The sequence below is a fragment of the Macrobrachium nipponense genome, chromosome 7, assembly GCF_015104395.2.
Source record: "Macrobrachium nipponense isolate FS-2020 chromosome 7, ASM1510439v2, whole genome shotgun sequence".
NCBI lineage: Eukaryota > Metazoa > Arthropoda > Malacostraca > Decapoda > Palaemonidae > Macrobrachium > Macrobrachium nipponense.
Window position 1 is genome coordinate 28,955,071 of NC_061109.1, and position 21,628 is coordinate 28,976,698.

The 21,628-nt window shown below is 39.9% G+C and overlaps 1 pseudogene across 1 annotated transcript in view; it reads left to right on the forward strand.

Annotated features, from left to right (window-relative positions):
* Positions 1-21,628, forward strand: part of LOC135217146 (serine/threonine-protein kinase stk11-like) — a 154,517-nt pseudogene that overhangs the window by 86,497 nt on the left and 46,392 nt on the right. Inside the window, exons 4-5 of the transcript XR_010315061.1 lie at positions 7,165-7,297; positions 8,734-8,870. The product of XR_010315061.1 is annotated as a serine/threonine-protein kinase stk11-like (transcript). The remainder of the gene's footprint in view (positions 1-7,164; positions 7,298-8,733; positions 8,871-21,628) is intronic.

The following is a 21,628-nucleotide window of genomic DNA, read 5'->3' on the forward strand; positions in this document are numbered from 1 at the left end:
TTTTTCTGTTAAAACTTCTGATGTCTTTAACACAATCTTCTTTATCTGGTCATTCTTCGGAGTCTTCTCTCGCTCATCCTGTTTCTTTGCCATTAACACAGCAGAGCAAGAGTTTTCATCATTTCATCCTGAAATTTGGGAGTTTCGACCTCTCTCTCTCTCTCTCTCTCTCTCTCTCTCTCTCTCTCTCTCTCTCTCTCTCTCTCTCTCTCTCTCTCTCTCTCTCTTCGTAGTCCACTTGAATATTGCAATATGGTATGGTACCCACACTATCAAAAGGATATTGCACAAATAAAGAGTGTACAAAGGTCCTTTACAGCAAGAATAGAAGAAGTTAAGGACCTTGACTACTGGGAAAGACTACAATCCTTAAAATTATATAGTCTAGAAAGGAGAAGAGAACGCTACATGATAATTCAGGCATGGAAACATAGAAGGAATAGCTGAAAACATCATGGAGCTAAAAATATCAGAAAGAGCAAGCAGAGGTAGATTAATAGTGCCCAAAACTATACCAGGAAAAATAAGGAAAGCACACAGGACATTAATCCACTACGCACCAGCATCGATAATGCAGCGTCTATTCAATGCGTTGCCAGCTCATCTGAGGAAGGTAACAGGAGTGAGCGTAGATGTGTTTAAGAATAAGCTCGACAAATATCTAAACTGCATCCCAGACCATCCAAGATTGGAAGATGCAAAATATACCGGAAGATGTACTAGCAACTCTCTGGTAGACATTAGAGGTGCCTCATACTGAGGGACCTGGGGCAACCCGAACAAGATGTAAGGTCTGTAAGGTAAGGTAAGGGTTAAAGAAAGTAATTCTGGAGGGAGCTGCTTTCTTAGTACCTTCCACAGGTCCTGTAGTTCTCAGGCTGCTGGTGTGGATGCTTCAAAGGCGGTTGCGGAGTCTTCCGCTACTCCGTATTTTCATCCTTCCCTTGTTTTGAGACATAATGTGTTCTCCGTAGTTCTTGTGGGAGCTATGGCAGTTGGAGATTCGTCTGTGCCTTCGTTGACTGTATCGATACTAGTTGTCATCGGCCACTCCTTTCATAGGGTAGTTAGTAATCTTCCTTCTTCATTTACCATTTTTATACCTTAAGTGTTTGAGAGGTAACGGGCTTACCGCAGTAATTGCTTGGGGGGGGCTTACCGCAGTAATTGCTTGGGGAAGCTCCAGCCGTTGGCAGTTCGTCTGCACGAGTTAACAGCTTTTGTGCCCTCGGCCCCCTCCGTTAGGGTAGCTGGTAATTCCCTTCTGCGACTCCCATTGGTTCCACAGTTCGTAACCTGTCATTAAATCACTGTATGTGCTGCACAGTTGGTTCTCCACCTGCACAATGTCGGCGTTAGGTGCTCCGGTGGTTACTCATAGTGACTTCTCTTCTCTCATCTCTCCCCTCCTCCTCTCTTCTCTCTCTCTCTCTCTCTCTCTCTCTCTCTCTCGTCTCTCTCTTCTCTCTCTCTCTCTCTCTCTCTCTCTCTCTCTCTCTCTCTCTCTCTCTCTCTCTCTCTCTCTCTCTCCTGCTTATTTCTCAACTTTTTTCTGTTGATTTTTTCTGTTCCACCTTCAAGAGATTCAAAGTGGGTTCGGCCATGATTCAGGAGCTTATGGGAGTAGTACTTCCTTCCCTCACTTGATCAATATAGTTTCAGCTCCGGACTCCAGTCCAGGTTTAGTATTGGTAACGGGCGTTAGTTGGATTGCGTTTTGCGACCTCTTCGCTCTTGTGGGATGTTGCTCGCCCATTGTAGTCTGCTGTAGTGAGTTACCTGCGTATGTTCCATGGACAGGTTGGGCTGAATTAGATTGATCCCACCTCCGTGTAAATGTTGTTAATCGGGCTAATTCAGGTGTTCAGGGAGTGTATTGCAATTATTCCCACCCTCCTCCCCACTTCAATTTGATAGTGAATGATTTAATTGAGGAACCAGGCCTCTGGTGGCCGGTATTTGCAGCAGTGTTGCCAACAGTTACACAGGTAACTCATTTGACTAGATTTTACATGCAGCATTGGTGACACTGACAGTTAAAAATTACCCACTTAGTGGGTAAATATGTGGGGATATAGTTCGGGCTGGTCAGTGACCAGGGCTAATTCAGGTGTTCAGGTAAGTATTACAATATTAGTTTTATTATGAAAACTTCATTTTGCACTACTATTAACAATTGCTAATTCAGATACTAATTCAAATGAAGCAAGATGGATTATCATGTTTCAACAAATGCTGCACGAACATTAGCTATTGCTGGTAAGGCCTCATATATGTATAACAGTGATAAAATCAATGCCATAAGTTTTAGGATTTGTACTTCTTTTACAAGAATACTGTTCTCCAGTGTGGATGTTTGCTTCTGCCAGAGATTTATTTCTTTTAGAATTGCTTGTGGTGGTTGGTTTCTATTTCGTAGTAGTAGCAGTTATGACTTTGACCATTAATGGATGGTCTCTTGTTTGTCACTTTTTCATAAGTTGTATTTCAACAGCACTTTTTCAAATGTGCGATTGATCCCTGATACCCTTATCTGCTGAGAGCAACCAGATTCGCTAAACAACAGTACCAATATACAGTGAATGGCCCTCGCTTTTGAACTTCTCAGTTCCAGAGGTCCTTTATCCCTCAAACCATTATCCTGTAGATCAGCCTCTCAGAGGATGTCGTGCAATTGGAACTAAAGAAGTTCAAGTGAAGATGCAATGCATTTCTACCCTTATACTCATCTTTCATTTTAATATATTTTTTTATCAATGTATTAATTCATTTTTTCTATTTTAATAAGTGAGATCTCTTCTTTCTGTATTGTTCTTGAAAATTACTTTGCATTCTATTCTTCACTTGATCTCAAGAGTCAGACAAAGATCTGTTAAAATTAGGGGGAAATAATTTTTTTTTCTATCACAGTCATCCTATTAGACTGGTGGTTTTCATTGTGGGGTTCCGGGTCTCATTCTACCTCCTTAGGAGTCCATCACTTTTCTCTATGTCCACTGTTTCTAGGAGCACACTTCTGCATGAATCCTGGAGCTACTTTGGCATCTAGTTTTTCCAGGTTCCCTTTGAGGGATCTTGGAATTGTGCCTAGTGTTCTTATGATTATAGGTACAATTTCCACTGGCATATCCCATATCCCATAATATTATGTGGTTTATGGTCTTGTTTTTCATATTGCACTTCTTGCATATGGGTGAGATGTTATTCCCATCTATCGTTTTTTGGACATATCTAGTTCTTAGGATGTGGTCTTGTGCTGCAGTTAGCATTCCTTCTGTTTCCTTCTTGAGTTCTCCCCTCGGTAGCCATTGCCATGTTTCATCGTTAGCCAGTTCTTTAGTCTGTCTTATGTACTGTCAAGGCATTTGTTTGTTGTGCCATTCCTATGTTCTGTTTGTCATTCTCCTGTCTCTGTATGTTTCTGGGTCTTTGTCTATTTTATCAGCCATTCTTCCTATGCACTCCTTAGCCAGTTGTCTTCACTGGTTTTCAAATGTTGCCCAAATGCTCTGCTCTCTATGTTGATGCAGTCCTCTATGTTTAGTAGCCCTTTCTCTCCATCCTTTCGTGTTATGTATAGTCTGTCTGTATTTGCTCTTGGGTGTAGTACTTTGTGTTTTGTCGTTTTTTTCCTAGTTTTCTGGTCTATGCTGCGGGGTTCAGCCTTCCTCCACTCCAAAACTCCTGCGCTGTATCTGATTACTGGTACTGTTCATGTGTTTGATTGCTGGTACTGTCCATGTGCTTATGGCTTTCATCATAGTTCTGGAATTGAGTTTTGACTTGAGTACCACCTCAAGACTGCATATATTCTTTACTGATTGTGTTTTTCATTTCTTGGTGTTTTATAGCCTCTCCTTATATTATTCCCAGGTATTTGTATCCTTTCTCGTCTATGTGTTTGATCCTAATCCCTTCTGGTAGCTTTATCCCTTCAGTTCTTGTTACTTTGCCTTTTTGTATGTTAACCAAGGCACACTTTTCTATTCCAAACTCCATCCTGATGTCCCCAGATACAATTTTTACAGTCTGGATTAGGGCATCTATTTCCTTGATGCCCTCACCATACAGCTTGTTGTCGCCCATGAACATCAGATGGTTAATTCTGTTGCCCCCTTTCTTGAGTTGGTACCCAGCATCCATCTTCTGTAGTACTTTTGTTATGGGGATCATGGCTACTACGAAGATTAGTGGGGACAGTGAGTCACCTTGAAAAATCCCTCTCCTGATGTTAACCTCTGCCAGCCTTATCCCAGAGCTTTTAAAAGTACTGTATTCCAGTTGCGCTTTGTATTTTTAAGGAAGCTGATGATGTTGAATTATTATTATTATTATTATTGTTATTTATTTTTGTTTTTGTTTTATTTTGTTTATCACAGTCCTCCAATTCGACTGGGTGGTCTTTATAGTGTGGGGTTCAGGGTTGCATCCTGCCTCCTTATGAGTCCATCACTCTTCTTACTATGTGCGCCGTTTCTAAGATCACACTCTTCTGCATGAGTCCTGGAGCTACTTCAGCCTCTAGTTTTTCCAGATTCCTTTTCAGGGATCTTGGAATTGTGCCTAATGTTCCTATGATTGTGGGTACAATTTCCACTGGCATATCCCATATCCTTCTTGTTTCTATCTTCAGGTCTTGATACTTATCCATTTTTTCCTTTCTTTCTCTTCAGCTCTGGTGTCCCATGGTGTTGCGACATGAATGAGTGATACTTTCTTCTTGATTTTGTCAATCAACGTCATGTTTGGTCTATTTGCATGTATCACCCTATCTGTTCTGATACCATAGTCCCAGAGGATCTTTGCCTGATCGTTTTCTATCACCCCTTCAGGTTGGTGCTCGTACCACTTATTACTGCAAGATAGCTGGTGTTTCTCGCACAGGCTCCAGTGGAGGGCTTTTGCCACTGCGTCATGCCTCTTTTTGTACTGGTTCTGTGCAAGTGCCGGACATTCACTTGCTATGTGGTTTATGGTCTCATTTTTTGTATTGCACTTCCTACATATGGGAGAGATGTTATTTCCATCTATCATTCTTTGGATATATCTGGTTCTTAGGGCCTGATCTTGTGCTGCTGTTATCATTCCTTCAGTTTCATTCTTGAGCTCTCCCCTCTGTAACCATTGCCATGTGTCATCGCTGGCCAGTTCTTTAGTCTGTCTTATGTATTATCCGTGCATTGGTTTGTTGTGCCAGTCCTCTGTTGTTTGTCATTCTCCTGTCTCTGTATATTTCTGGGTCTTGGTCTACTTTTATCAGTCCTTCTTCCCATGCACTCTTGAGCCACACGTCTTCACTGGTTTTCAGATATTGCCCCACTGTTCAGTTCTCGATGTTGACGCAGTCCTCTATGCTTAGTAGTCCTCTCCCTCCTTTCTTTCGTGTTATGTATAGTCTGTCCGTATTTGCTCTTGGGTATTATTATTATTATTATTATCATTATTATCATCATCATTAATATTATTATTATTATTATTATTATTATTTTTTTATTTTTTATTTATTTTTATTTTTTGCTCTATCACAGTCCTCCAATTCGACTGGGTGGTATTTATAGTGTGGGCTTCCGGGTTGCATCCGGCCTCCTTAGGAGTCCATCACTTTTCTTACTATGTGCGCCGTTTCTAGGATCACACTCTTCTGCATGATTCCTGGAGCTACTTCAGCCTCTAGTTTTTCTAGATTCCTTTTCAGGGATCTTGGGATCGTGCCTAGTGCTCCTATGATTATGGGTACAATTTCCACTGGCATATCCCATATCCTTCTTCTTCTTCTTCTTCTTCTTCTTATTATTATTATTATTATTATTATTATTATTATTATTATTATTATTATTATTCAGAAGATGAACACTATTCTGGAAGAAGCCCACAGAGGCCACTTACTTGAAATTCAAGCTTCCAAAGAGTATGGTGCTCGTGAGGAAGTAAGAGAAGCTACAGGGAAATACAGTGAGGATATCTCACTTATTAAAAAAAGAAAAATAAATTGATAAATTAACAAAAAGATAAAAATGTATTAAAATGCAAGAAGAATAGCCTTAGGGTAGTAATGCATTGCATCTTTGCTTCAACAGTGTAAGGAATAAGGACCTCTGGAACAGTGAGACATTACTACATATTGGTGCTGCTGCTGTTCAGCTAATCTGGTTGCTCTCGGAAAGAAAAGGGAATCAGGGATCAATTGTGAATACTATGAAAGATTTCTTTTAAAATACAACTTATGAAAGAGTGGTAAACAAGAGACCATCTGTCGATGGTCCAAGTCATAACTGCTAATATTAGGAAACAGAAATCTACCACTATGAACAACTCTAGAAGTTGTAATGATTTATTTGGTATAAATTTCTGAGCTTGTTTGGGTTGTTGCTGCTTGGTATATGGAAAGATGTGGGCTTAACATTTTCTCAAATTTTTTTTTTATTGTAGATTTGGATATATCTCTTATGCTTCTGTATCTTTGTTTCAGTAAAGTTTGTCATTAATTATCCATTTGTATAAAGGCATTGAAACATACGTGTTTTATTTTACTATTCACTTTAAAGCAGTGGTTCTTAACCTGGGGGGCGCGTCCCCCTAAGGGGGGGTGCCAGCAGTTTCCAGGGGAGGCGTGAGCCCTAGCGAAAAGTGAAAAAAATTCTGTAATTATATTCGTTATTTTCTTAACAAGAGTGAGAACTAATATATTCAAGAGTTTTATGAAAAAATGCAAAAGTATCGCCTTATAATGTTACTTTCCTATAGTCTACTACTCTAGTTAGGCTCGTTGGGCTGACCATGTTTTGTAATTATTAGCCTCCCCTCCTATCTATCCCTCGAAACCCATTTTCTTCCTCATTTTTTTTTATTATTTTTCTTTAAATCTGGGAGGGGATTTTACTCATAGATGCAAGGGGGGCGTGAAAGAAAGAACTCGCTCTTAGAGGGGGCGTGGTCATAAAAAGGTTAAGAACCACTGCTTTAAAGCTTTAGTTCAATAAGCAGAAGTATGGTGTATTAATAAAAACAGCATAAATGATTCCTTTTTTTCATAGTAACATGTAAACAGAAACATTTTCCTGAACTTCCCATATTTGTGTGATGATATTTTGCTGACGTGCAGTACGTAATCTGTTACTTCAAGCTCACCCAGTAAACACATTTCTAAATTGTCCACTTTTCTAGATATTTTGTACAGTTGGTGGAAGGCCTGGAGTATTTACATAGCAGAGGTGTTATTCATAAGGACATTAAACCAGGGAACCTTCTCCTAGATACTGAGAGTGTTTTGAAAATATCAGATTTTGGAGTTGCTGAGGTAAGCATATGATACTGTGTTGTTTATTTGTTAGAACTTATGGTAGGTTATGATGAGAATTTTATTTGGTTTCCCCTGAACCAACAATACTTATTGAGGGAAAAAGGCAGAATGACAAAAGATAGTCATTAAATATGTTTTACTGTATTTTTGGTACATTTGAATTACTATAATAGAAACTTTAGAATGGATAAGGTAAAACTATTGCTTTTGATATATATAAGCAATATTTCAATTGCGCCATATCAGTTAGCAAGGAATTTCCATAATATGCATGTCTTGTTGATTTTAAAAAACTAGAAAAAAAATGAAACAAATGTCAGTGTGTGGTTATTATTATTATTATTATTATTATTATTAATAGGGGTTAGTTTTTCCAGACCTCTGAGTCTCAAGTAGACTTTTCTCGGGCTGGTTGTCAGTGTGTGGTACATGTGTTATATGTGATGATTTATTTTACTGTTCAGAGTATTGAAGAGAAAGGGTCAGTTGTACATATATGGGAAAGCATGCAGTTCTGGCTTACTGCTCATGAGCTTAATTAAGAAATAATTTTATTTATCATTAGCTGTAAATATATTTGTCATGAGTGAATTTGGTTTTGTTGTTATTTTGAAGCAAAATAGTTGTCCTTTATTTTGATACCCTTGAAAATGAAAAACAAAAATTAGTCAGGCTTATACTTTCTTTTGCCATGAAAAAGTATGATAAATTACAATTCCAGTGATATTTATACATATTATATACTACTGATATTTATGTTAGCTACTACATTTTTAAAAAGTAGGAGAAAAGGTTAAAATTTTTAGGAATTTGAATTTTTGATGGGTTGAATGATATGCTCTTTGAACAGTTCACACTTGCCTGGTAGGTGGAATTAAGCCATCCTGCAACACTTTAGAAACCATCTTTGTGCTACTAGAAGTCAAAGTGTATGCTCTTTTCAAATGTTATGAGTGACATTTTAGTCAGGGATTTCAAGGGTTAGTGTAACTGTCAAGTAGTTGAACAAGACTGCTAATTCATATTGGAAATGAGATTTGAAAAATTACTTCAGCAAGGCGATTAAAATAGTAAGTTGAGAAGAGACCAAAGAGAGCAGTAGAAAAGTTAGAGGCAGAAAACAGTGAAGCTGAGTAGCTGCAAAGAACTATTATACCATCTACAGTGTGCCTCTTAAAGCATACTGTATGCATGAGCAATATGAATCAGTACCTGTACATGTAATGTAACTTGCATTTATTAGTTACCGGAAGTATAGATGACAAATTATCATGTATGGACCTCATTATCAGTGGTTTTACAGTTACTGGGTTGATTAAATAATATAATTAGACATGTACACTGCTTTTACAAGTTTATGAGTATTTTTTTCATAATTTTTGAAAATAAGGTGGTACATTGTTTAGTAATGGGAATTTCTATGACTTTTACAGCAACTGGATGTCATTACTGGTAACGATCATATCACCACAAGTCAAGGTTCTCCCCTATTTCAACCTCCAGAGGTTGCAGGAGGAGCTAGAATTTTCCCAGGCTTCAAAGTTGATGTTTGGAGTGCTGGTTGTACTTTGTAAGTATTAATCTATCATATTTATATCTTCCTTTCTCATAAATGGATTTTAAAATCAAAGGAATCAGGCAAGTAAAATCATATATCAGGCAAGTAAATATTGTTTTTCCCCACAATTTCAGAATACAATATTGATTTTAAAATCACTATTTATCATTAGAAATTGCAACCTGAACACTTAGTAAATAAGACATAAAGGTTCACTTGTGGATGGTTCCAAATCTTCGTTAGGTGTTGTTGAAGCCATATCACCCAACAAAGCAAACTAACTTCCTTGCCTAACAATGTTTGTTTTTACAACAGAAATATGTCCAGTAGGATCAGCCATTAAAATGATTCAAGGTATGCAATTGTAGAAAAAAAAGATTTTGATGTAGGAAATCCTATTTTTGGTAGTCACTGTTGAGTCCTCATGGAGTTACCCTTCCATGGTCTACCAGTGCTCAATGGTCACCAGACTAATATCAAAGAATTCTCTTTTAGCTGGTCTTGTAGCTGGGTATTATATCATTATGAAAATCATTATAATGTGATGGAGTATGAATAGGCATTTTTCCTTATCTTCAGTGAAGCCAAACCCAGTTTTCCAACATCAAAACCTGCAAGAAGGGGAAGTGAGTACGTATTGTGCCTGTGCACACAGGCAGTCCTGTGTTATCGCTGGACTCGGTTATCAGCAATCCGGTTTTAATGGCGCTTGTCTAGTACCATAAAATCAGCAATTTATGGCACCTTAAGGGTGCTTATGGCACTGATAACTGGTTATTGGCGCCATAAGTGCCATTATGGTGCCAAAAAGGGCAGAGTTTCGGGTTCACTGTGGTTTTTGCTTATCGGCACACCCGTGGGAATGGAACCCCCGCCGATAACCGAGGACTGTCTGTACACTATATTGTTTACATACAGACTGGTACGAGATCAGGGAGCCGTTACTTTGTTGGTCAGTGCAGGATAATCCCTTGCCCATATCCCATGCCTTTTTGTCAAGGAAGTGGGTGGGTTTTAAGGACTCAACAGCAACTACCAAAAATAGGTCTTTCCTATGTCAAAACTTGTATTTTGATAGTGTAGTCTCTTGTTTCATCCTTAATAAGCTTTACAAAGAAATTGACAGGTGATGAAAGGCTCAAGTTCTTACATTTTAATCCCAATAACCCAAAATTATTTCTGGTCCAAGGTCAAGCCACAAGTTTCGAGGACCCATTCTTTATTCTGAATACCTAAGGTTTTGGTATCAATGAACAAGGAACTAAATATGAACTCATGTCTGTATATGTGAGCTACCCAGTAATCATATTGCTGATGTTTCCATACATATGGCAGCCTAAATTCAAATTTCATGGGTAGCGCTTCGATGGCTTCGTGTAGGTATACACTGCTGTCCGTCAACAGCAATACAGACTAGGAACGACTTAGGTAATCACTTCATACTGTTTTCTGCTGTGCACGACAAAACATCAAGTGCTTACAGCAGCTTGTTCTTATTTCCCGGTTATATCACTGGATTTCAGTAGTGTTATACAACCACTGGAATGCATTCATAGCCTTTGAGCAGGATAAGTATTTTCTTTATTTTATTTTATTCAAATAATTATAATTGCCTTATTAATAGTTCTTGAATGTATCACCTTTCAAGTAGACTAAAGACTTGTAGATATTTTTTTTTTGCTTACTGGGCTTAGGCTACATGTACGTCTATGGTTAATAATTGCCTTAAGTAATCTTGATATTACATCATTCCTTCAGGCCAAGCTTTTGTTTTTAGAATTTGTTGAACGGCCATAGGCTGTTAGCAAGACGCCAGTAAATAGTTACCTTAAAATACTTCTCAAGTGTTCCCTTTAGGTCAAAACTTTGGCATTTACGATTTGCTTACTGGGTTCAAGGTATGTGCAAGTCTCTGGTTAATAATTACCTTAACCTTATTTATTGAATGTAATACCATTCAATTAGGGCAATTCTTTTGCATTTGTGATTGTTCACCAGACATAGGCTATTGTGAAGCCAACGGTAAATGATTACCTTAAAGTAATTCTCGAATGTTATACCATATACCATTCTTTTATCCCAAAACCTTAGCATTTAACCCTTTAACGCCGATTGGACATATTAAACGTCGATATAAATTGTCTGTTGGGTTTCGATTGGACGTATGGTACATCGATATAAAAAAGTTTTTTTTAAAAATTCGCGGAAAAATAGTTATAGGCCTACTAGGAAAAACTTTTGAATCACGCACCTTGGGGGATGCTGGGAGCTCACGGATCAAGGCGTTGTTTTGTTTAAAATCATTACCCAGGCGCGCAAGTGCGAATTTCTTTCTTCTCGCACTAAAAAGCATCAGTGACACATCTCAGAAATTATTTCATCACTTTGACATAATTTTTGCACCATTTTATATTAGCCATTACATGGAGTATTATATATGAAAATGTGTGCAATTTCATGTAGAATACAACGAAAAACAACTCATGGTTGTAGCTTTTATCGGTTTTGAAATATTTTCATATAAATAACGCTAAATGCCAAAATTTCAACCTTCGGTCAATTTTGACTATCGAAATGGTCGAAAAACGCAATTGTAAGGTAAAACTCTTATATTATAGTAATATTCAATCATTTACCTTCATTTTGCAACAAATTGGAAGTCTCTAGCACAATATTTTGATTTATGGTGAATTTATGAAAAAAACTTTTTCCTTATGTCCGCGCGGTAACTGTTCCGAAAAAATCATAAATTTTTTCGTCCAATTGTCGTAATGTTTGCACCATTTTAAATTAGCCGTTACATAAAGTGTTATATATGGAAATGTGCGCAATTTCATGTAGAATACAATAATAAACAACCCATGGTTGTAACTTCTATCAGTTTTGAAATATTTTCATGTAAATAACGATAAATAGAAAAAATTCATCCTTCGTCAACTTTAACTCAATCAAAATAGTCAAAAACTGCAATTGTAAGCTACAACACTTAAAGTCTAGTAATATTCAGTCAATTACCTTCATTTTGCAACAAACAGGAAGTCTCTAGCACAATATTTTGATTTATGGTGAATTTTTGACATTTTTTTTTTTTACATCTGCGCGTTACGAATTCATGCATAATTTTGTGATAACATTTTCTTTGTGTTGCATTGATCGTTTTCAATGTGTTATATACCAAAATGATTGCAATTTAGTGTACAATACAAAAAAAATTAACTTGTTAGCTTTAACCGTTTTGCTCACAGCGTGATTTGTATACAATTATATATGAAATTTTTTTTTGCGCTGTCATATATCCCTTTATTTATATATGATAATGATATTTTTTTTAAATTATGATGGTTGCATACTAAACTTCAGGCAATGCTTAAAAAAGGAGCCAAAAATGGACTCTTAATCTTGAAAAGTAAGCGTGCTGTGATTTTTTGAAAAAAAAATTTTTCCGCTTCAGCGCTCGCTCTCGAACGCCGCCGGCATGCGGGAGACGATTTTTAAAATATCGCTTCAGCGTTTGAGGGTTAATTAATTACTGGGGTAAGGATACGTGCAAGTTGCTCATTAATGATTACCTTTAAAGTAATTTGTGAATGTTGCATCATTCCATTAGGTCATACTTTACTTTTGGGAGTTTGTTTACTAATCATAGACTAGTCGCAAACTGGCGGTAAATATAATTACATTTAAAGTAATTTGTGAGTGTTAAAACTTTCTTGTAGGCCAAATGTTTGCAATTAGGGCAACACATTTTGTTTTGTTTGCTGTGCCTGTGGTACCCATCACTTTTCTTTGCAGAGACAAAGTGTAGAGGTTGAAACATAGGAGAGAATGTTGTTACTGTTTGGCTGTGGGCAGCCCTGGGTAGGTATGTTCCCATCAGTCGAGTATTAACTGCTGCGTTTTTTGCTTTGGCACTACTTTGGTACATTACAGAGAGATCTTGCATGACCTCGGCAGATGGAGGTATTTTCCTGGTGTGATGCAGTTGTGAACATTTGCTCCCAGCCTCCAGCTCGCTTGGCGGACTGGAGCACAGGCCACTTGAATCAATTAGCTGGGCACATAATTGGGTATTGAATTCGATTACTTTGATTTCCTGTTAATTCTACTAGTAATTTCTTTTTGAGTAATCGGATTTGTAAATATTTGTTTTGTTCTTTTAAATTAGAGTTTAATTCCTTATAGTCGAATTCTTGGAAGCACCAGTTAGAGAGGCAGGCAAACACTCCGGCTGCACCAACTCCGTACTCACTACCTTCGACGTCTTGACAGGCGCCTTCAGATCTTTACAGCGACGAATAGGCCTTGGAGAAGAAGGAGCACTGACATCACGTGCACGGGCAGGGAAGATTGCAACGCTCGCGATATGCAAGGACGAAGGGGGGCAACCCCTGCAGAACACACACCACTAACAATGCCCGAAACCACAGCACTCTCGGAACACGTCTGCGTTAATCCTCCCTCAACGGCGAAGAAAGGGCAAATTCCTTAGCCTTCCAACGCTTAATATGCTGACGAGGCGTAGAGGGGGAAGAGGGAGAGGAAGACAGCACTAGTTTCTTGTGCGCACTCTTCGTGGAAGGCGGGGACGAAGCAACGCGTTTCCTACCAGTCCTCCCAACTGATAAGGCAGCCAGCTTCACATCCAATATAGAGTCTAGCCTCTGAAGCACTGCCTGGCATATGACCTCAGGCTGATGTGCCAGAGAAGGCTCAGAAGACAAGGAAGGGAGATGTTGCGAACTGGGCGGCAGTGATGACGTCGTGGCTAAGCGAGGCGGATCAGAGGAGGCGACTGGGAGATACGTTATCGATGAGAGTGATGTCACAAGCTGTGGTGACGTCACGGCTTCCCCTCTGTGCGAGGAGGAAAGAGACTCCACTGGCGGAGGAATACACAAAGATGGCCCTCTTGACTTCATCAACGGGGCTGACGCCGCAGCGTCACTCCGATATAAAGCGGCGGCAGACACTGGCGGAGCAATACAAGATGGCCGACTGCTCCCACCTGCGAAGATGAGGCCGGGAGGAGGGGGGATGGCCTGGCTGGACTGGGAAGGGGGTGTGCGAGCCTCCACAAAATGCGCTAGCAACCCCTTCAAGGATGGGGTACCCCCTAGCCCAAGTGTCTTCCAAATCGCCATTTTGGACGCCTCTGACTCTGGAAGAGAAGACAAGCCATGCAGTAGGTGTCGTTCAAAGTTTTGTACGATTACGGATCCTTGTATGGAATGCTGTGCATGGCCTAAGGAGCAGTGGAGGAAGTTTTATGGTAAGAGGGAACATCGGAGAGTTTATTTTTTATTTATTTTTTTTTTTACCTGGTATTATGGCTTTTTCTACTCCTTCTCGGCGTCAGCATATGTGTCCCGGAGTTCCTGGGTTTCCGTGTTCTTATTTTTTAGCTTTGGCAGAAATTGTTGAACCCACGAATGAGATCAACAACTTCCGAAAAGAAAGACAGAAACTCCTGCGTGTCTCCCTCCTCCTGCTCTGGCACCGGCGACCAATGACGTGAAGAATGTGTAGGCTCTTCTAAATGTGTAGGCTCTTCTAATGTGCCTTCTTCACTAAAATTCACAGGAGGGTTAGCAGCCAAACAGTGCGAAACCCCTACTAACCTATCTGGGCTGGGTCCAAGTGTCAGCCTCCGAGACGGACCCACTGTAACACTAGGCACATCACTTACCTCAACAGGTGACTCCAGACGTCCATGAATGGTCACGGGTGTGGCGGCCGAACATATGTGAGATGGGGGGGAAAACTCGAGCACTCGAGATTGACGGAGAATCCCTTATAGGCGAATTCTTGGAAGCACCAGTTAGAGAGGCAGGCAAACACTCTGGCTGCACCAAATCCATGCTCACTACCTTCTCCTCTTGACAGGTGCCTTCAGATCTTTACGGCGACAAATAGGCCTTGTAGAAGAAGGAGCACTAACATCACGTGCACGGGCAGGGGAGGTTGCAACACGCGATGTGCAAGGACGGAGGGTGGGGGGGAGGTTGGGATGGTTGCACGTTTGAGATTCGGCGGCAAAGCAACCCCTGCAGAACATACACCACTAACACTGCCCGAAACCACAGCACTCTCGGGAACACGTCTGCGTTGTTCCTCCCTCGATGGCGAAGGAAGGGCAAAGTCCTTAGCCTTCCAACGCTTAATACGCCGATGAGGCGTAGAGGGGGAAGAGGGAGAGGAAGACAGCACTAGTCGTATGTGCACTCTTCTCGGAAGGCGGGGACGAAGCAACGCGTTTCCTACCAGTCCTCCCAACCAATAAGGCAGCCAGCTTCACATCCAATACAGAGTCCATCCATCCCCTGAAGCACTGCTTGGCATATGACCTCAGACTGATGTGCCAGAGAAGGCTCCGAAGACAAGGAAGGGAGATGTTGCGAACTGGGCGGCATTGATGACATCGTGGCTAAGCGAGGTGGATCGGAGGAGGTGACTGGGAGATACATCATCGATGAGAGTGATGTCACAAGCGGGGGTGACGTCACAGCTTCCCCTCTGTGCGAGGGGGAAAGACGCCACTGGCGGAGGAATACACAAAGATGGACCCCGTGACGTCATCAATGGGGCCGACACCGCAGCGTCACTCTGATACAAAGCGGCGGCAGATACTGGCGGAGCAATACAAGATGGCCGACTGCACACACCCGCGAAGACGAGGCCGGGAGGAGGTGGGGATGGCCTGGCTGGACCGGGAAGGGGGAGGTGTGAACCTCCACAAAATGCGCTAGCAACCCCTTCAAGGACGGGGTACCCCCAAGCCCAAGAGTCTTCCAAATCGCCACCATTTTGGACGCCTCTGACTCTGGAAGAGAAGAGAGTGATGAAAAAACTTCACCCTTCTCGGGAACCAAAAAAGCTCCTGAGGAAGAGGGGGCTACATTACAAAAATTACCCTGGCGACCTCCCTATACTTCCATCGACGAATCAATGGAAGAAAAGGAAGGAGATGCAGGGACAATGCTACTATGGGGGTTGACTACTGTGAAAGATGAAACATCGGGAATAGGAGCAAAGCCCTCCCAAGTAGGAAGAGTGAAGACTCTCCTATGTTCCCTCTTACCATAAAACTTCCTCCACTGCTCCTTTGGCCATGCCCGGCATTACGTACAAGGATTCGTAATCTTACAAAAATTTGAGCGACACCTGCGGCATGTGATGTGAGGGTCTGTCTCTGCCGAAGCCAAAAAACGAGATCACGGAAACCCAGGAACTCCGGGGCACATACGCTGACGCCAAGAAGGAGCAGAAGAAGCCATAATACCAGGTAAAAACACACACACATATTAAGAGAAACGAAACTGGCAATGAACCGGGTAAAGGCCAAGAGAGGAAAACACAACTCTCGCCCAGGCGGTTAAGAAAAAGACTGGTTTAGATGAGCGATCTAGGAATGTGTTGGTAGATATCACAAGATTCCTTGCTTTCATCTGCATTTCAGCTGAATCCAGCTAGGTGCTAGAAATTATCCTACTGTTAAGACCTCAGGTTTGTAGCTATGAAAAATACAAATTGTCTTAGCAAAATTGTTATTATCTGAAAAAAACTTTTTCCTTACATCCGCGCGGTAACTGCCAAAAAAATCAGAAATTCTTTCGTCCGATTGTCGTAATATTTGCACCGTTTTATATTAGCCGTACATAAAGTTTTATATATGAAAATGTGTGCAATTTAATGTAGAATACAACAAAAAACATCCCATAGATGTAGCTTTTATCAATTTTGAGATATTTTCATATAAATAACGATAAGTGCCAGAATATCAACCTTTGGTCAACTTTGACTTGACCGAAATGGTCGAAAAACGCAATTGTAAGCTAAAACTCTTACATTGTAGTAATACTCAACCATTTACTTTCATTTTGCAACAAATTGGAAGTCTCTAGCACAATATTCGATTTATGGTGAATTTTTGAAAAAAAAACTTTTTCCTTACGTCAGCGTGGTAACTCTGCCGAAAAAAATCAAATTCTTTTGTCCGATTGTCATGATGTTTGCACCGTTTTATAGTAGCCGTTATATAAAGTTTTATATATGAAAATGTGCGCAATTTCATGTAGAATACAAAAAAAAAAAACAACCCATGGTTGTAGCTTTTATCAGTTTTGAAATATTTTCATATAAATAACGATAAGTGCCAAAATTTCAACCTTCGGTCAAACTTGACTCGACCGAAATGGTCAAAAAACGCAATTGTAAGCTAAAACCCTTACATTCTAGTAATATTCAATCATTTACCTTCAGTTTGCAACAAATTGGAAGTCTCTAGCACAATATTTCGATTTAAGGTAAATTTTTGAAAAAAAATATTTCGTCCGATTGTCGTAATGTTTGCAATGTTTTATATTAGCCGTTACATAAAGTTTTATATATGAAAATATGCGCAATTTTATGTAGAATACAAAAAAATAATAACCCATGGTTGTAGCTTTTATCAGTTTTGAAATATTTTCATAAATCACAATAAATAGAAAAAATTTGACCTTTGGTCAACTTTAACTCGACTGAAATGGTCGAAAACTCTAATTGTAAGCTACAACACTTACAGTCAAGTAATATTCAATCAATTACAGTGGTACCTCGAGATAGGAAATTAATCCTTTCCGAGGCGGCCTTCGTATCATGAGATTTTCGTATCTTGGACCGCATTTTACATGTAAAATGGCTAATCTGTTCCAAGCCCTCCAAAAACAACCCAGTATATTTCATAATAAAGCTAAATTGACCTATAAACAATGAAATACTACAACAATTTGGACCATTCAATACCTAACATAATACGTACTGCTAATATACCTGTAAATAAAGTGTATTAGTGTACATGGTATACAAGAAATACTTTATGTACATACATACGTTTTTAGTATAATGTGGGAGCTTACCTTCGAGCGAGGCTATCTCCGAAAGTGGCGACAGAGGAGGAGGACAAACGGCAGATACGTACGTACACTTAACTTTACAAAACACATAAAAAAATGTAAGGAAAACATAAACTAAACTTTATGAAACACTAACAAAACTGTAACACTTAACTACAAAAAACTTAAAATTAAAATTTTTTTCCATTTTTTTATTTTTACATTTTTGTTTATTTTTTTTTATACTGTACGTGTTTTTTTTTTTTTTTTTTTTTTTTTTTTTCTTACAAAATTTCAACTTCACCATTTTCAACTTTCTGTTTTTTAGTATCACTTGGTTCTTCCTTTTTGCTTACTACTCCTACTAAAGCCCTCTTTAAAAAATAACTATCCAAGGAAGATTGCTTCTGCCTGCTTTTGACAATGTTCCTGAAACGAATCAGGCAAACGTCATCGAACCGTGCAAGCATACGACCTGTGTAAGCCTTTTCGGGGTGTCTCTTTTCTACGAATGATTGCACCTTATGAAAAGCAGCTGTTGTCATAGAGTCGTCGTCCTCCTTCTTGCTGCTGCTAGAGAACTCCTCTTGAACGACGTTATGTTGCGTAGCCTCCAACTCCTTCAGGTCATCCATCGTAAGCTCCTCTTGGTGCTCCTTGAGAAGGTCATTGATGTCGTCCTCGTCGGCAACCAGCCCCATGGACTTGCCAAGTGCAACGATCTCGTCAAGATCTGGTTGTGAAACAGTTTCAGGATCGTCAACTGTTCCTGAATCTGCAGCACCAGCTTTGCCCATGTCGAATCCCTCGAAGTCTCGGGCAGATACGGCATCAGGCCAGAGTTTCCTCCACGAGGAATTCAAGGTTCGCCTCGAAACCTCCTGCCAAGCTTGGTCGATGAGTCGGATGCATATGACGATGTCGAAATGCCCCTTACAAAATTCACGCAAGGTGAGGTTTGTAGTATCGGTGATGTCGAAACATCTCTTGAAAAGATGTTTCGTATACAGCTTCTTGAAGTTCAATATCACTTGCTGGTCCATGGGCTGGAGGAGAGGGGTGGTGTTAGGCAGAAGATAAAGAACTCTGATGAAGGAATACTCTGCTAGGATATCTTCCTTGAGGCCAGGAGGGTGGGCAGGGGCATTGTCCAACACCAGCAGACATTTCAGAGGGAGGCACTTCTCTTCCAAGAATTTGTTCACTGTCGGGCCGAAACACACATTTACCCACTCGGTGAACAAAAGCCTCGTTACCCAGGCTTTCGCATTAGCCCTCCACATCACTGGAAGCTTCTCCTTAAGCATTTTGTGGGCCTTGAAGGCTCGAGGAGTCTCGGAATGATAGACAAGTAAGGGCTTCACCTTGCAATCCCCATTGGCATTGGAACAAAGTGCGAGCGTAAGCCTGTCTTTTATAGGCTTATGCCCGTGTAGCTTCTTCTCTTCCTGCGTGATGTAGGTCCGACGAGGCCTTTTTTTCCAAAAAAGGCCAGTCTCATCACAGTTGAAGACTTGCTGAGAACTGTAGCCTTCGTTGATCATCATCTCGTCGAACGTGTTTTAAAGGCTTCGGCCGCCTTTGTGTCCGAGCTGGCCGCCTCCCCATGCCGCACCACCGAATGGATGCCAGTCTGTTTACGGAATTTCTCGAACCACCCATGCGAAGCCTTGAAGTCTGGGGTTGGCGTTGATGTCCCTTCTCCTCCGTCGTCTTCGGCCTGGGCAATCAAATCGCCGAAAAATAGCACTGGCCTTGTGGCAGATTGCCGTCTCGATTATCCTATTATCGCCAGCGATTTCTTTGTCTTTTATCCAGACAAGAAGAAGCCTTTCCATTTCATCGTGCACATGGGTCCTCTTGCTGGACAAAATAGTGACGCCCTTGGAAGGTGTAGCTGCTTTGATGACATCCTTCTGCTTAAGGATGGTGCCTATTGTCGACGGATTTCGGCCGTATTCCTTGGCGATCACACTCAATCGCATACCAGCTTCATACTTCTTGATAATCTCCATCTTCGTCTCCAAAGAGAGCATTCTCTTCTTTCCGTGAATTTCAAGTTTCTTGGGACCCATGACTACGTATATACTGTACGTAATTATGTTATGTAGTACGTATACGTGTGTAGTAAAGTTCTCAGACAACACGATAAAGTATACTACAACGAAATCACTAACGAATTTACGTTAATAAACGAAATCGTTATAACGAACTAATACCGCGTGCTTATGATACTGACGATGCCGTGCAGTGGCCGAAGAAGCACGCTGCTACTTAGATGCATCATGGTAGGGATGCTGACCAATAGGAGAGAAGGATCTCGTGGCGGTGACTAGCATCAGGAACCAATGGGAGAGCGGGAGAATGGTGGCGAGTCTACTCAGTTGGCGGCGCGCGAGTTTCAAAATTGTTATCGGTGGTCTAGGCGAATCTCGGACTTTACAGCAACAACTTTTCGTATCTTGAGCAATTTTCGTATGTAGAGCCGTAAAATTTTTCGTATTTGCTTTCGTATCTTGAGTTTTTCGTAAGTTGAGCCTTTCGTATCTCGAGGTACCACTGTACCTTCATTTTGCAACAAACAGGAAGTCTAGCACAATATTTCGATTTATGGTGAATTTTTGAAAACTTTTTTCACTTCCGTTCGTTACGAATTCATGCATCATATTGTGATAATATTTTCTCTGTGTTGCTTTGATCGTTTTACAATTTGTTATATACCCTCGCTTAGTCGCGGATCAGCAATCACGGATTCAGTTAATCACGGGTTTTTCCTTGGACCACTTCTCAATTTATATCACTGGTATGAATCGCAGCATCGAGGGCTTGTCCGTTGTAGGCTAAGCCTCGTCCGGTTCCGATAACCAGCAAATGCATGAACAGATTCAAATTATGATATTAACTGACAATAAAGGTAATAAAACCATTCTCACTTTATATATTATTGGCATATCTTCATACTATATAGTCTATTCATGGAATAATTCCACATCATTGACATCAACTTGTAGTTGAGCGACCAGCAGAAATATAAACATTGAGTTACACTTCACAGCACCTTTGTCATTCTTAACCTTTTAGAAATGTTAATAGTAGTAATGTAATTACAGTAGTAATAACATTTAGGAAAACATCAATTTTCAATTCGAACTTCATTATTGTTTTGGTATAAGTAATTGACTTCTCTGAACACTGCAGTCATACAAACGATAATTGTCATAGATTATCGTATTGTTGTTTGTGATCGGCGACGAAGCGTAAACGTAATACAAACCATTTTTTTACCTTTATATTATTATTTGTCATATATTCATAATAAAATGCATATCTTATATATTATTAGCATATCTTCATTATAAAAAGCCTCTTCAAGGAATAATTCCTTGGGGAATGCATTTTTCAAAAGACAAAAATACACTTTACATGTTTACAGCATGCAATGATTACTTTATTTTGATGTGATTACATTAATATTCCAGTATCGTACTGTAAGCAGTACAGTAACTATTTTTTTTTATTATAAATGTATACTCATCTCTTACAGAAAAAACTATAATACTGATCTATTATTCTGTGATTTACGAAACTGTGCTTCAATACAACTTTTATAGTTGACTCAATGATTATCACATTATAACAGTATACAAAAGAATATCTTATCACTATCCATGTTTCATTTCTTATCACCATAAAAATATTTAAAATACAAATTTCATTATGTTATTCTAAGCTAGTAACAGTATTCTCGTCCCAAGCTGCTCTCTCAAGCTATTCAACAATTGCTCTCATCCCAAGCTGCTCTCTCAAGCTATTCAACAGTTACTCTCATCCCAAGCTGTTCTCTCTCTCTCTCTCTCTCTCTCTCTCTCTCTCTCTCTCTCTCTCTCTCTCTCTCTC